This window comes from Artibeus jamaicensis, unplaced genomic scaffold (assembly GCF_021234435.1).
Source record: "Artibeus jamaicensis isolate MK-2021 breed Jamaican fruit bat unplaced genomic scaffold, CSHL_Jam_final contig_834, whole genome shotgun sequence".
NCBI lineage: Eukaryota > Metazoa > Chordata > Mammalia > Chiroptera > Phyllostomidae > Artibeus > Artibeus jamaicensis.
The window spans coordinates 3202290-3214804 of NW_026521981.1; the positions used below are offsets into that span (position 1 = coordinate 3202290).

The 12515-nt window shown below is 39.0% G+C and overlaps 1 protein-coding gene and 1 pseudogene across 5 annotated transcripts in view; both read left to right on the forward strand.

Moving 5' to 3' along the window:
• The window catches only part of SRPK2 (SRSF protein kinase 2), a 244131-nt gene that overhangs the window by 124135 nt on the left and 107481 nt on the right, over positions 1-12515 (forward strand). The gene's annotated exons all lie outside the window — the stretch shown is intronic.
• Positions 11997-12353, forward strand: LOC119063555 (protein kish-A-like; annotated as a pseudogene).

Genomic DNA, 12515 nt, shown 5'->3' on the forward strand with positions numbered 1-12515 from the left:
CTACTTTCTCTAGAACTTTCTCAGTCTGCTTATTTTAATTTTAGAAAGTGAATGTTTGTAACTCCATGTATTCAAAGCCTCAGCATTATCTTATTTTTCCTTTCAGTTCTTATCTACTTGATCACTAGGCCTGTCGATTCCTTTGCACAAGTCCTTCACAGACCTGTTTGCTCTCATCTGACTTTGTTCTACTGCTGTTATTCAGCTATTCCTCACCTCTGGCCTCCAGTGCTGCTTAGTCTCTTTCCTGACTGCCACTAACTTCTCCCCTTTGCTCTTAGTACCACCTCTAGGAACACTATTCCTCAAAGAGACTTGCACTATAGCTTAAGAAGGTCCTCCACAGTCTGGTGCTCTTAATCTGGAGCTCCTACTCATCCACCATTGTTGGTCCTGTCAGCCTTCGTGACAGGCTCTTCCCTCTGCCTGGACCTCACTTTCTCAGCTTTGAGCCTCCCTCTCCTGCAGAGGGCCATTCTGTGTTTTGCCTCCCAGTGTGCCATTTATATATCTGTACTGAGAAGCTGCCTGTCACTAGACCATGAGAAACAAAGTATTTTATCTGTCTTCATGTTCCTGGTACCTAGTACATCATCTAGCCTACATAGTAGGTACAAATGATTATTTGAATAAAGACTTTTGACTTCCTAATTGCTGTGGACATTTTCTCTAAGAACCCCCCCCCCGTACCCCCCACCTTTGCTGCCAAAAATACTGGACAGTATCTTCTTGTATCACTCTCTTTTGAAAAACTTTGCTGAAAAATTGTTTTTGTAGTTGTTTTAACCAGCCTGCCTGGGCTCAGAGACGTTACAGGACTCCCATTACTTTCACTGAGCAGCTTCTTTTTGGTAGTACTGTCCTTCTAGAAATACCTACCTGATGTTCGAATTGCCCCTGAACCCTGAGCACTGGAGCCTTGGAGGCACACAGAGCTAATGAATGACAGAGTGGAGACTTCAGTGTAGGCTACCCGTTTGTCTAGTGTTCCTTCCCTTGCATCTGAGTGATGCCAGCAGCCAGAATACTAGCAGAGCTCCCTATATTGAATTGAGAAAATTTTGTGTGTGCCAGTTCTCACATTTATATTTAGGTTATGTGCTGAACTGCAGGTATTTATTAAATGGGCTGTAATTTAGAGATAATATATTCTTTGTAATTAAAATAGAAAATTCTGTACCTTTCTTCAAATTCTGAGTGTATTTTAAAATTTTCAACTTTGTTCACAGACCTAAATTCACCATTTATTATCTAAGGTGGTTTCACAAGTAAGTTTAGGATTTTTATTTTAGTCTTGTCAACTTTGCTCCTGTGTCGGTTGCTGACCTGTAAAATGACTCATCCAGACTTGGAAAATTATGATTAGAATGAATGTAATGATGCCCAGGCTTTTTGAGCCTTGGCCATACCTTCTTATGAGAATAGGTAAAAATACAGAAGTAGAATTATGTATTTGAAATACTACTCCCTTGTCACGCTTTAGGCCTTTGTAGCTTTCTGTCCTTGCACTGAATTTACAGCTTTAGTCAAGCTGAAGGACACTTTAAGAATAGGAGACACAGTGCGCCTTTAAGACTCATTAGTGAGTCCAGTGGCTGTTTAGCTGTGCAGGTGGTGGCTGCTGCAGACCAGTCTCAGTCCCCTCTTGAGTGGATTTGAGCTAAAAATAGATCATTCTTTTTGGGTTGGCAAAGCACAAGCTCTGCATTGTTTCTTGTTGCTTGTTTCAAATTAGAATTTGTGTGTGTGTCTGTGAGTAGATCTTTGTGTATACAGTAGTACCTAAAAATGGTTACTTTGCTATATATATACTGTGGGGTTTTATCTACTACACCCTATGCCTTGCCCAGTAAATTTCCAGTCTCTTCCTTAGAAGCAGACAAAGGAAGAGGGGGATGTACATCAGATAACTTAGATCTCTAAAATAGAAGGGCCATTCAACATCATGCTGTTTATTTTATAGATGAAATACCAGACCTAGAAATATTTTTCATCCTCAGCCAGGTGATAATGGTACTAGTTGGAAATGACGGTGGGAAATATATAATTTTTTACTTTAGAAAATTAAAGATTTGGTCTTTGGGTTTGGAGTAAGGTTATGCAGAATATGGCAGACTGTTGACAGTAGTCCTGATGACCATTTCCTAGGGGGGAGATTTTCTTTTAATATTTTTAAGCTTTTTCATTTATCTGCTTGAAAGGGGTTGTAGAGTAATGACTGAAAATGTACATTCTTGAGAAGTTGTCTGGTCATAATGCTGGGAGCAGTGTGAAGGGAGGGAGGAGAGTTGCAGTGGAAACAAAAGATCATGTCTAACTTGGATCTTTTTTTTAAGTATTTTTTATTGATTATGCTATTACAGTTTTCCCAATTTTTCTCCCTTTATCCCTGCTCCAGCATTCCCCCCACTTCATTCATGTCCATGGGTTGTACATATAAATTCTTTGAGTCCTCTGTTTCCTATATCATTTTTATCTCTCCCCATCTATTTTATGCCTACTAATTATGCTTCTTCTTCCCTGTACCTTTCCCCCCTATTCCTCCCTTCCCCGCACCCACTGAACTCCCTCTGTGATGTCCATTTCTCTGATTCTGTTCCTGTTCTGGTTGTTTGCTTAGTTTTTGTTTTCATGGTTTTTCTTTTCTTTTAGGTTCATTTGTTGATAGTGGTGAGTTTGTTGACATTATACTGTTCATATTTTTTATCTTCTTCTTCTTAGATAAGTCCTTTTAACATTTCATAAAATAAGGGCTTGTTGATGATGAACTTTAACTTGACCTTATCTGGGAAGCACTTTATCTGCCCTTCCATTCTAAATGATAGCTTTGCTGGATAGAGTCATCTTGGATGTAGGTCCTTGCCTTTTATGACTTCAAATACTTCTTTCTAGCCTCTTCTTGCCCACAAGGTTTCTTTTGAGAAATCAGCTGATAATAGTCTTATGAGAACTCCTTTGTAGGTAACTGTCTCATTTCCACTTGCTTCTTTTAGGATTCTCTCTTTATCTTTAATCTTGGGTAACTTGATGATGTGCCTTGGTGTGTTTCTCTTTGGGTCCAACTTCGTTGGGACTCTCCGAGCTTCCTGGACTTCCTGGGAGTCAATTTTCTTCACCAGATTAGGGAAGTTCTCCTTCATTATTTGTTCAAATAAGTCTTCAGTTTCAGTTGTTCTTCTCCTTCTGGCACCCCTATAATTCAGATATTGGAGTGTTTCAGGTTGTCCCAGAGGTTTGTAAGACTCTTTTCACTTTTTTGAATTCTTGTTTCTTCTTTTCTTTTGGATTGATGTTTATTTTTTCCTTTTGTTCCAAATCCTTCCTTCGAGTCCTTGGTTTGCTTCCTGACACTATTGGTTCCCTGAATATTCTGCTTTATTTCACTTTGATTTATCCTTCAGTTGATTTTTCACTTTTCAACCAAGCTCCATCAGATCTGTGAGCATATTGATCACCAGGGCTTTAAATTCTCCATCAGTTGGGTTGGCAATCTCCTCCTTGCTTAGTTCTCTTTCTGAGGCTTTGCTCTGTTCTTTCATTTTGGCTATGTTTCCTTGTCTTGGCACAGCTGATAGGTTGTAAGGGGGTGGGGCCTCAGGTATTCACCCAGGCGGGGCAACCCTCCTTGCTGTGCTGTGGGGGAGGGGCCAGAGAGAGAACAGTGTGGCTTGCATGCTGTTCTCTAGCACATTTTCCAATGGACTAGTGTGAGACTGGGAGTTTCTCCCACTGGGACAACCCCAGCTGTAGTCCACAGTGAGCTCTGAATCTCACTCAGTTCTCCCCTTAAGTCAGCCCCTTCTGCACAGCCAGAGCTTGGCAGCCAGCCCTGTCCCCATGGTCTGCCTGTCTCCAGGGGTTTTTCTGAATTGGCCCCCAAGGTCTGTCTCCTCACCTATGTGGTTGTTCTGGTTGATTTTTTCTTTAATTCCTTGGTTGTCAGAGTTCCATGCAGTGTGACTTTCTGGTGATTTTGGTTGTTCATTGATTTTAGATTGGTGGTTATCCTCCTTTTGGTTGTATGAAGAAGTAAAGGGTTTCTACTAATGCCTCCATCTTGGCTGGAACTCCACTAACTTCATCTTCATCCTGCACAGAGTCACCATTTTTGATAAAGGTAGGGATTTTCTGGTGATGATAGATTTATAGAATTATGGAACGGAAGGCAGCAGCAAGATATATTGGAAAGAATATATGGATTTTGGAGCCATGAGCCAGAAGCTAAATCCTGACAAGCTACCTAATCTCTTTTAAGTCTATAAGTTTTTCTAATTTTTAAAATAGAAGTGATGATGCTGACCTCACAGGGAATTGTAAGGATTTAAGGAGATAATGTATGTAAAATGTATGCTCAAGAGGTGGTGGGTGGTACCGTTTTATAAGAGGGAATTTGGCTTAGAGAAGTGATCACATGCTTTGTATTCAGATCAGATTTTGGAATGAGCTGGGCCGCTGAATTCTTTTACCTTGGGTAAGTGGGATTAAGCGTATAAAATGATGCATACAAGTTGAATAGTCATGAAATTTACCTGAGGTCATATACACGGAAGTCTTTAGGACAAGATAACCATTCAATAAGTGACCTGGGTAGATGCTGCAGAGAAGGGATGTCCAAATTCAGCCCAACAGTCCTGTTATGCACCTTAATTTTGTCATTCTCTAATTTTGATATCAGAATTAGAGTTCTTAAAAGCAAAATTACAAAAAAAAGTTTACATTCCTTCTTTACCACACAATCTCTTTTTAAAAGTTACTTTGTTTTGTATTCTGACATTTTTGTACTTTCACTTACAGTTTTTACATCTTTTTGCCCTTAAACTCTTTCTCCAATTTGGCAGAATGGTTCTTGAACATTCTGTAAGAGGCAAATAAACAAATGATAAAAATAAAGCTTTACAGGCTGTGGACTGGAATCGTCTTGGCAAAGGTTACTTTAAGCATCTGAAACACTTAGCTAAATATTTGGTAAATATGTATAGTAAAAATATTTGATAAATAAATAATCTGGTAAATATCAGGTTAATAATTTCATTGTGGTAATTAAAAGCCTAGAATAGCCCTGGCTGGTGTGACTCGGTGGATTGAGTGCTGGCCTGCAAAACAAAGGGCCACTGGTTTGATTCCCAGTCAGGGCACATACCTTGGTCATGGGCCAGGTCCCCAGTTGGGAACACAGGAGAAGCAACCACACAATGATGTTTCCCTCCCTCCCTCCCTCCCTCCCTCCCTCCCTCCCTCCCTCCCTCCCTCCCTCCCTCCCTCCCTCCCTCCCTCCCTCCCTCCCTCCTCTTCTCTCTAAAAATAAATAAAACTTAAAAAAATAAAGGCCTACAATAAATCAAGAGCATATTTAAAAAACAGCATATGGGGAAAATGTATTTTTGGAGTAGCATTCTTTGTCATTGCCCAGAGACCTTTCTCAGTTTAGAGACAAGTAGGGTTCAAAGGTCAGATGTTAGTTCACCCTATATGTCTATGTTTAGTCTTCTAAAGTTAAAATTTTTCTTCCTCTCTCTCTCCTTTCCTGCCTGATTGTGGTTTCTAGGATTTATATGTAAAGAACATTATAAACAAGGAAGAATATATGGCACGTAAACGTGATGTTTTTATACCTTTTCTGTGTTTTGGGGGCTCAGTTTAAATAACTTAAAAAAATGTTTTTAGACAGAGGAGAAGGTAAGGGAAAAGAGAGGGAGAGAAACATCAGTGTGAGAGAGAAACACCAATTGGTTGCCTCATTTATGCTCCCCAGCTGGGACCTGAACCCTCAACCCAGGCATGTGCCTGGACTGACTGGGACGTAACTGGTGACCCTTTGATTTGTGGGACTGTTTCTATATAAAAATTATTTCACTATTGCTCCATAAAAGGATAAACATAAGTTTATAGGCTATTCTGACCTTTTTAGTCTGTGTTCAGTGTATTTGCTGTAGAGATTGAACTTATTTTACTGTGTAGGTAAAATATGATTGGTGGAGATGCGAAATGAAAGCAGTGTTCATTTTTAACAAAGAATACAAAGGAAAGAGGTGAGGAAATAAAGAGCGGTTGCTGACCAAAGCTGAAAGCAAGGTTTCTAGTTTAAAAGGGGGAGAAAAGCCCTGGCTGGTGTAGCTCAGTGGGTTGAACATGGGCCTGAGAACCAAACAACCTCGGTTCCATTCCCAGTCAGGGCACATGCCTGGGTTGCAGTCCAGGTCCCAGCAGGGGACGCACGAGAGGCAACCATACATCAATAGTTCTCTCCCTCTTTCTCCTTCTCTTCCCCTCTCTCTAATAAAATAAATAAATAAAATCTTAAAAGAAAAACAATTATTCTCTTTTAAAAAGGGAGGGGGGAAAATTAATCTCAGGGAGTTCTAGCTTTCTGATTCTTATGACCATGTATCACTGCATTTAAATCTGTTTCATGAGTTTTCATACTTTAAAGTTTTTTCTGTTGTTGCTTTATATTGTAGAGTACTCTTTCTGCAGCTGATTCTTAACTAGATTTTGTTAATTATGTTTTGTAGTTTTTACTGTCTTCCCATTACATGTTGTCAAATCTTAAGAGTATATTTGATACAATATATTTTGATGTTCAGGCTGTTTTCCCTCCAACCTTCTTAAGAGGTCTGGCTCAGTTATAGGGGTAAACCCCCCAAAAGAAGTATTATTTGGAGGGTGACGAACTGGACCTACTGCTTCAGTGGTGCCTTGATAATTCACGGAAAACGTTTGGTGTGGGCTTACTTCCCGTACAAAGTTGAATTGTATCAACACTTTTTATAACTTGAGAAGGAAGGAGTGATATCTATGTTTTATATTTGCTAATACTAATTAAAGTGTAATTAATTTCTTGTTTTGAAATTTTTAATTAAAAATTTGGGTTGGTTACTTAAAACTTAAGTTTATCTTCTTGTTCCCCTTTTTTCCAATTGGTAAATCATGCTAGGTAAGAATTTATTATTCATAGCCTGTTCTCATGAAGAGGACTATTTCCAAAATAGGGGTTCATAACCAGTAGGCTGCATTATTCAACTTTGCAGGGCAACTATACACATTTGCCTGGGAAAGCTCCAATTTATGTGTTTTCTTAACTTATTAATAGTGGAGGGAGGGAAGGAAGCCTTTTCACTCTCACACGTACATTGTTTGATGGATTAGGGGATCACTCTGGCTTAATGATGTCACAGCTCTCCGGTGCAGTTATTGCATCCACACTTTTTCCTCGGGAGTCAAAATGTCCATTCTGGCAGAAAGCTTGGAAAGATGTGCTCCAAAATGGTTTTGGTTGTTTCTGTGTAAGTTGTGGGATTATAAATGATATCACTTTCTTCACTGTATTTACCTCTATTTTCTAAGTTTCTACTACTTTGGATGATTTTGTTACTAAAAACAAAGTAAAACAAACACGTTTTCAAAAATCGTTTAATTTAAAAAAAATATAGACTGTGTAATGATTAAGCTTTATCAGGCTTCTGTATTCTAAGCAATACAAACTGTGGCTCTTTTGACTAGAAATAAACTTTATTGGAATGATTGAAGTAGGCAGTGGAACAACAGTAAAGCTGGGAAACAGGTGGAGAGGCAGCAGCCACTGTCATGCTACTGGGACAGTCTTGGGGCATCATGGCTACTGGACACACCCTGGCTACATAGCCGGGATCGTCTGACTGTGAGTTTGCTGCCTGGAACCTTTAGCCAGTCCTTCATAATGGGCCTGTCCCAAGCTGAGCCTGGGCCGAGGACCTGTGCCTTGATCTCCCGGAAGCAAGGACAGACCACATCTTCCACTGCAGGATGCTTTATGCTTTATTGTTTATGGTGACTCCCTTTCTTACCATCTGTTCACAACCTAAGGGATGAAAAAAATAATGATGGTCTAGTTATCTTAATATCCATCTATTAAGAATTTGAAGGAGGAACACAGGGCCTTTAAAGGGAATTTGCTTTGACTTGAAAATGATTGTTAATTGCCACTAGCTGGATTCCCAAGTAATGTTGCCTTGCTGTTGTTTCAGCCAGCACAATTCAGCCATTACCTAGAACCTCTTGTCATTTGTCTGGTTGGAAGAATAGTTATTTACAGAGGGGTTAATTTAGCTATCTGCCTTGCTTTTAACTCTGGGTTATTTTGCTCATGAGCTGTGTCAAACTTAATAAAACTGTAGCTGTTTTAGTGTTTTAATTGTCAGAATGTACTGCTGTTGTTATTGGCTATTAACATTTAAATGCTTTTGCGATCTGGACCGATGTGGCTCAGTTGGTTGGAGCATTGTCCTATAAACTGAGAGGTTGTGGGTTCCATCCCCTGTCAGGGCACATGCCTAGGTTTTGGGTTCGGAACCCAGTCAGGGTATACCCTGAAGGCAACTGACTGATATTTTTCTCTCGCATCCACGTCCCCCCCGTTCCCCCTACCCTCTTCTTCTCTCAAAGCAATGAAAAAAATAAGCAAATGCTTTTCCCCAAATCAGTCCACGACTTAAACATTTATAATGAACATAATACCAAGTAGGCAAATAGAAATATATTGTCAGTTGCTTTGACGTGCTTTCTTAGGTTCTTAAAGTTCAGCTTGCAGCTTTAATACAGCACCTACATGTTTCACATCTGGTGGTAGACATTATCTGTGACAACTTTTTACTTAGCAGTCATGGTATTCAATTTTTTTAAAAACATATGATGTTACAGGAAAAGCTTCTTGGCCTCTTTTTTAAGTCTTTTGCATTTTTCTAGTCAGAAGTTGAATGTGAGATTTAAGTAGTATATTTGGAATTCCTTTCAGAGATGAAAACTATCTGGGCCCCAGGATAATTATTAGCTCAGATAGTTCACTTCTCTGAACTTTCAGTTGTTTTAGTAAGGAAGATTTGTTTGATGAAGAAGAATATTTGCACATTCTTCTCCTAGGAACTAGAACTTCTAAATAATCCAAGTAAAGGTGTAAGTGTGCTTTCCAGAATGTGCTGAACAGATTGCATAATTTAGTGGGTCTTCCATTAGCAGACTGGCAGTAGGGAGTGGGAATATGTACAGTGTTACGGCAAATAAGATTTGTTATATTTTCTATTTTAATTTTTTCCCTTTAAGTTTTAAAACTAAACATCATTTTGGCAGCCTACAGAATGGTATTTCAAAAAGTCACATCTTTTCAAACAAATGTGATCAAAAGCATGAAATTTATGGGTTTTTTGAGAATTGTTGCTGTTTGTTACTGAAATGTCCTGGGGTTCTGGTAGTCTCATAGAAAGAGGCTGAGGGTGCGTGGTATTCTGGTGGCTCTGCAGGCCCAGGATTCACCTTGGTACAAACTTCTTCACTTCAGAGTATCACCTACTGTAATGTAAAGTGAATCATCAAACCAGTGCCCATCTTTTGCACCTTGCAGCCCCGTGTGAGACAGTGTTCCCGCACTGCTGTTTGAGTTTATCTCTACATGTGTGGACGTGGTCCATTTGGTGGTTTTCATTTATTTATAGTTTCTTAATAAAAATCTTGAAGTGATTCATCTTAATTGCTTAACTTTGGTATTTTACACCTGATACCCCATAAAATCTTTTCTTGGTTCCGTTGTTGATGGTTCTGGTGCTCCGATTTGCCCTCATCTCTTTTGTTTCTCTCTGGCAAGCAAACGGCAGGTTGCTATGGTAAGCAGTATCATGTGAGAGGAAAGATGTTGGCTTATATGTCAACATTTTTGGGTTTATAATTTTGGACCTGGTGTTTAATTAATCTGTGTGATCTGGAATGGGAGTGGATCTCTTATATATATAGTCCCAAAATGGGGATAAAAACTACTTTCCCTCTACAGCACCATTGTATGAGAAGAAATAATATGTACTGTTTTTCAGTAAATTAGCCACCTATAAATTATAATACACACCATTATTTTATTTACCACTAAGAAGGAAAATTCACTGCCTGTTAAACTACAGTATGATACACCATTGATTGCAAACTGCATCCTGCTGTTAGAAACTATACATGCAAAAAACAGACATATTAGGATACATGAAATATGTTATTTGTGAAAGTTCTGGTCTTCATGTTGCTGTCAGAGTGACATTTTTGAAACTACAAATCTTGTTATATTGTTTTGTTGCTTGAACTTTTCAGTGACTTCCTCTAGCCTGATAGTAAAATCCAAACCCTTAAAACAATGAACAAGGTTTAGCATAATCTGGTTCAGAGTGAGGTATCCAGACCAGCAGTACTGATGCCACCCGGGAACTTTTTGATAATGTGACTTCTTATTCCTGGCCAGGTGGCTCAGTTGGTTGGAGTGTTGTCCCTTGCACCAAGAGGTTGCAGGTTTGATTCCTGGTCAGGACACATAAAGGAGGCAACAGATCGATATCTCTCTGCCTGTCTCTGTCTCTCTCTTCTTCCCCTTCCCTTCCGTTCCTTTCTCTCTTAAAAAAACAAAGTTACTTCTCAGACTCTATTCTATTCCATGGGATCAGAAACCCTGATATGGATCCCAGGAGTCTGTGCTTTAATGAGGTTGTTGGGAGATTATGATATACGCCAAATCTGAGAACTGCTGGTCCAGGCCAAGTCCCCTATGGTTGCCCTCGCAGATGGGGGTTAATCCAGGAGTACTGTGATTGCTGGAATGTAAGGTGAGAGCTTATCTCCCTAAGAAATCATCCTCCAGAGAAAAGCTCTGTAAACATCTCAGTAAATTAGATGTTTAAAGCTATTTCAATGGCTTTATTTTGAACAGCCAAGAACTCTTTGTGATGACGTATTAATATGGTAAATTAACATGATTTTTAATTAGTGTTTCATTTCAAATATTTTTAGAATTTACTAGTGAAAGTATTAAGAAAGGCAAAGGCATTTTAACACCAAATTTGTAATTATGATTTCCCGATTGTGTGTGCATGTGAAATCAAATAGAAAAACTGATTTAAATAAATATTTTGCATCTGTGATAGACAGTAGTTCCAGTGGCAGTATCATGTATACTTAAATAAAAATGACAGCAATTTATCTCAAACCAGGAAATGAAGATGCTGTATTTTGGAAAACTTGACTTTTAGACTAAAGAAGTGGCTTTATTTATCAGTACAGTGTAACAAAGATGCGAGTGAATCATTGGAATAGAATGGCCTCATGAACGTGAGAAAAACAGTCTTTCTAAATAATATAACATGGATTTAAATGTATGCTTATATTAAAATTAAATATTATAAATAAATATTTAACTGTCTTATCTCAATACCTAAAAAAGTTCACCAAAAATTTGGGGGGAGCCGTGGCCAGATAATATTTCTAGTTTTAAAAAAACTACATTGTCCTCTCTGCCCTTTTTTCCTCCTTGTGGGGTTCTTGTGTTCTTTGAAACTCTTATCATCTTCTCCCCATGTTTGCTAGGCCTGTTTTCTTTCCCATTTCAAGGTTAAGAGTACCATTTTTCTGCCTCCTAAAGCATCTGGTACATATCACATCAGTGCACCTTTTTTCATTGCTGTGGTGCATTCTTTTGGCTTCTTTAGTTCTTCTAATGTGTAAGTTGTTTTAAGTCTCTCTCTCAAGATTTTGTTTATGTTTAGAGAGAGGAGAAGGGAAGGAGAACAAGAGGGAGAGAAATCTCCATGTGTGGTTGCCTCACACACCTTCTACTGGGGAACTTGCCTACAGCCCAGGCATGTATCCTGACTGGGAATTGAACCAGTGACCTTTGGTTTACCAGCTGGCACTCAGTCTACTGAGCCACAACAGCCAGGGCTTAAGTCTCTCTTTTTTAGAGTAATGCATAACTAAATTTAACAGGCTTTGTAGGCTACTTGGTTTGAAGGATGGCTTATCTATTACTTAGTTTTCTAACCTGGGGAAAGTTACTTGATCTTAGTCTCTATAAGTCGAACAGAATAGCTTGCTAGATTATAATAAGTATTGAATAAAGTGGCACGGAATAAGCATCAATAAATGCTTACTATTTGGCATGCCTTTTTCGACCCCGGGCCCAGAAGGGTGATGTGGTTGGGGCTTCTCTGGCCTCCACTATGTCTGCCATTTTCAACTTTCAGAGTCAGTTGACTGTAATCTTGCAACTTATATGTGCCTGTGCTTATATCTGATCATTGGCACCCAGTTTCCTGAGCGGAAATAAAACTGGTTTGTTGGGTGTACTTTGGAAGTGTGCCAGAATTGGTGAACAGAAGAATCCTTCTGTTGCAGTGTACTGTATAGTGATGGCCTCCAGCATCCTCTTCATACAGTGGTTTGGAAGAATACCTGGATTTAATTCCCAGCAGATTTCAATATAAAAGGGAGACTTATCTGCAGAAAATAATGGAAAGAATGGTTAGCTTTATCTCTGAATATTGAATGGGACCAATTTCCACCTGCTGTTCACTATTTTGTTATTGGATGAATGTTCTATATAATTAGGGTGTAACTATTTAATACTCAAAGAGTTTGTAATAGTGGATCTCAGTACTGTCACTGCAATATTACATTCTGCAAATGCCTTTTTGTTGTGTCTGATTCCAGTCATTAATAAGGTATCTCTAAGGCACATA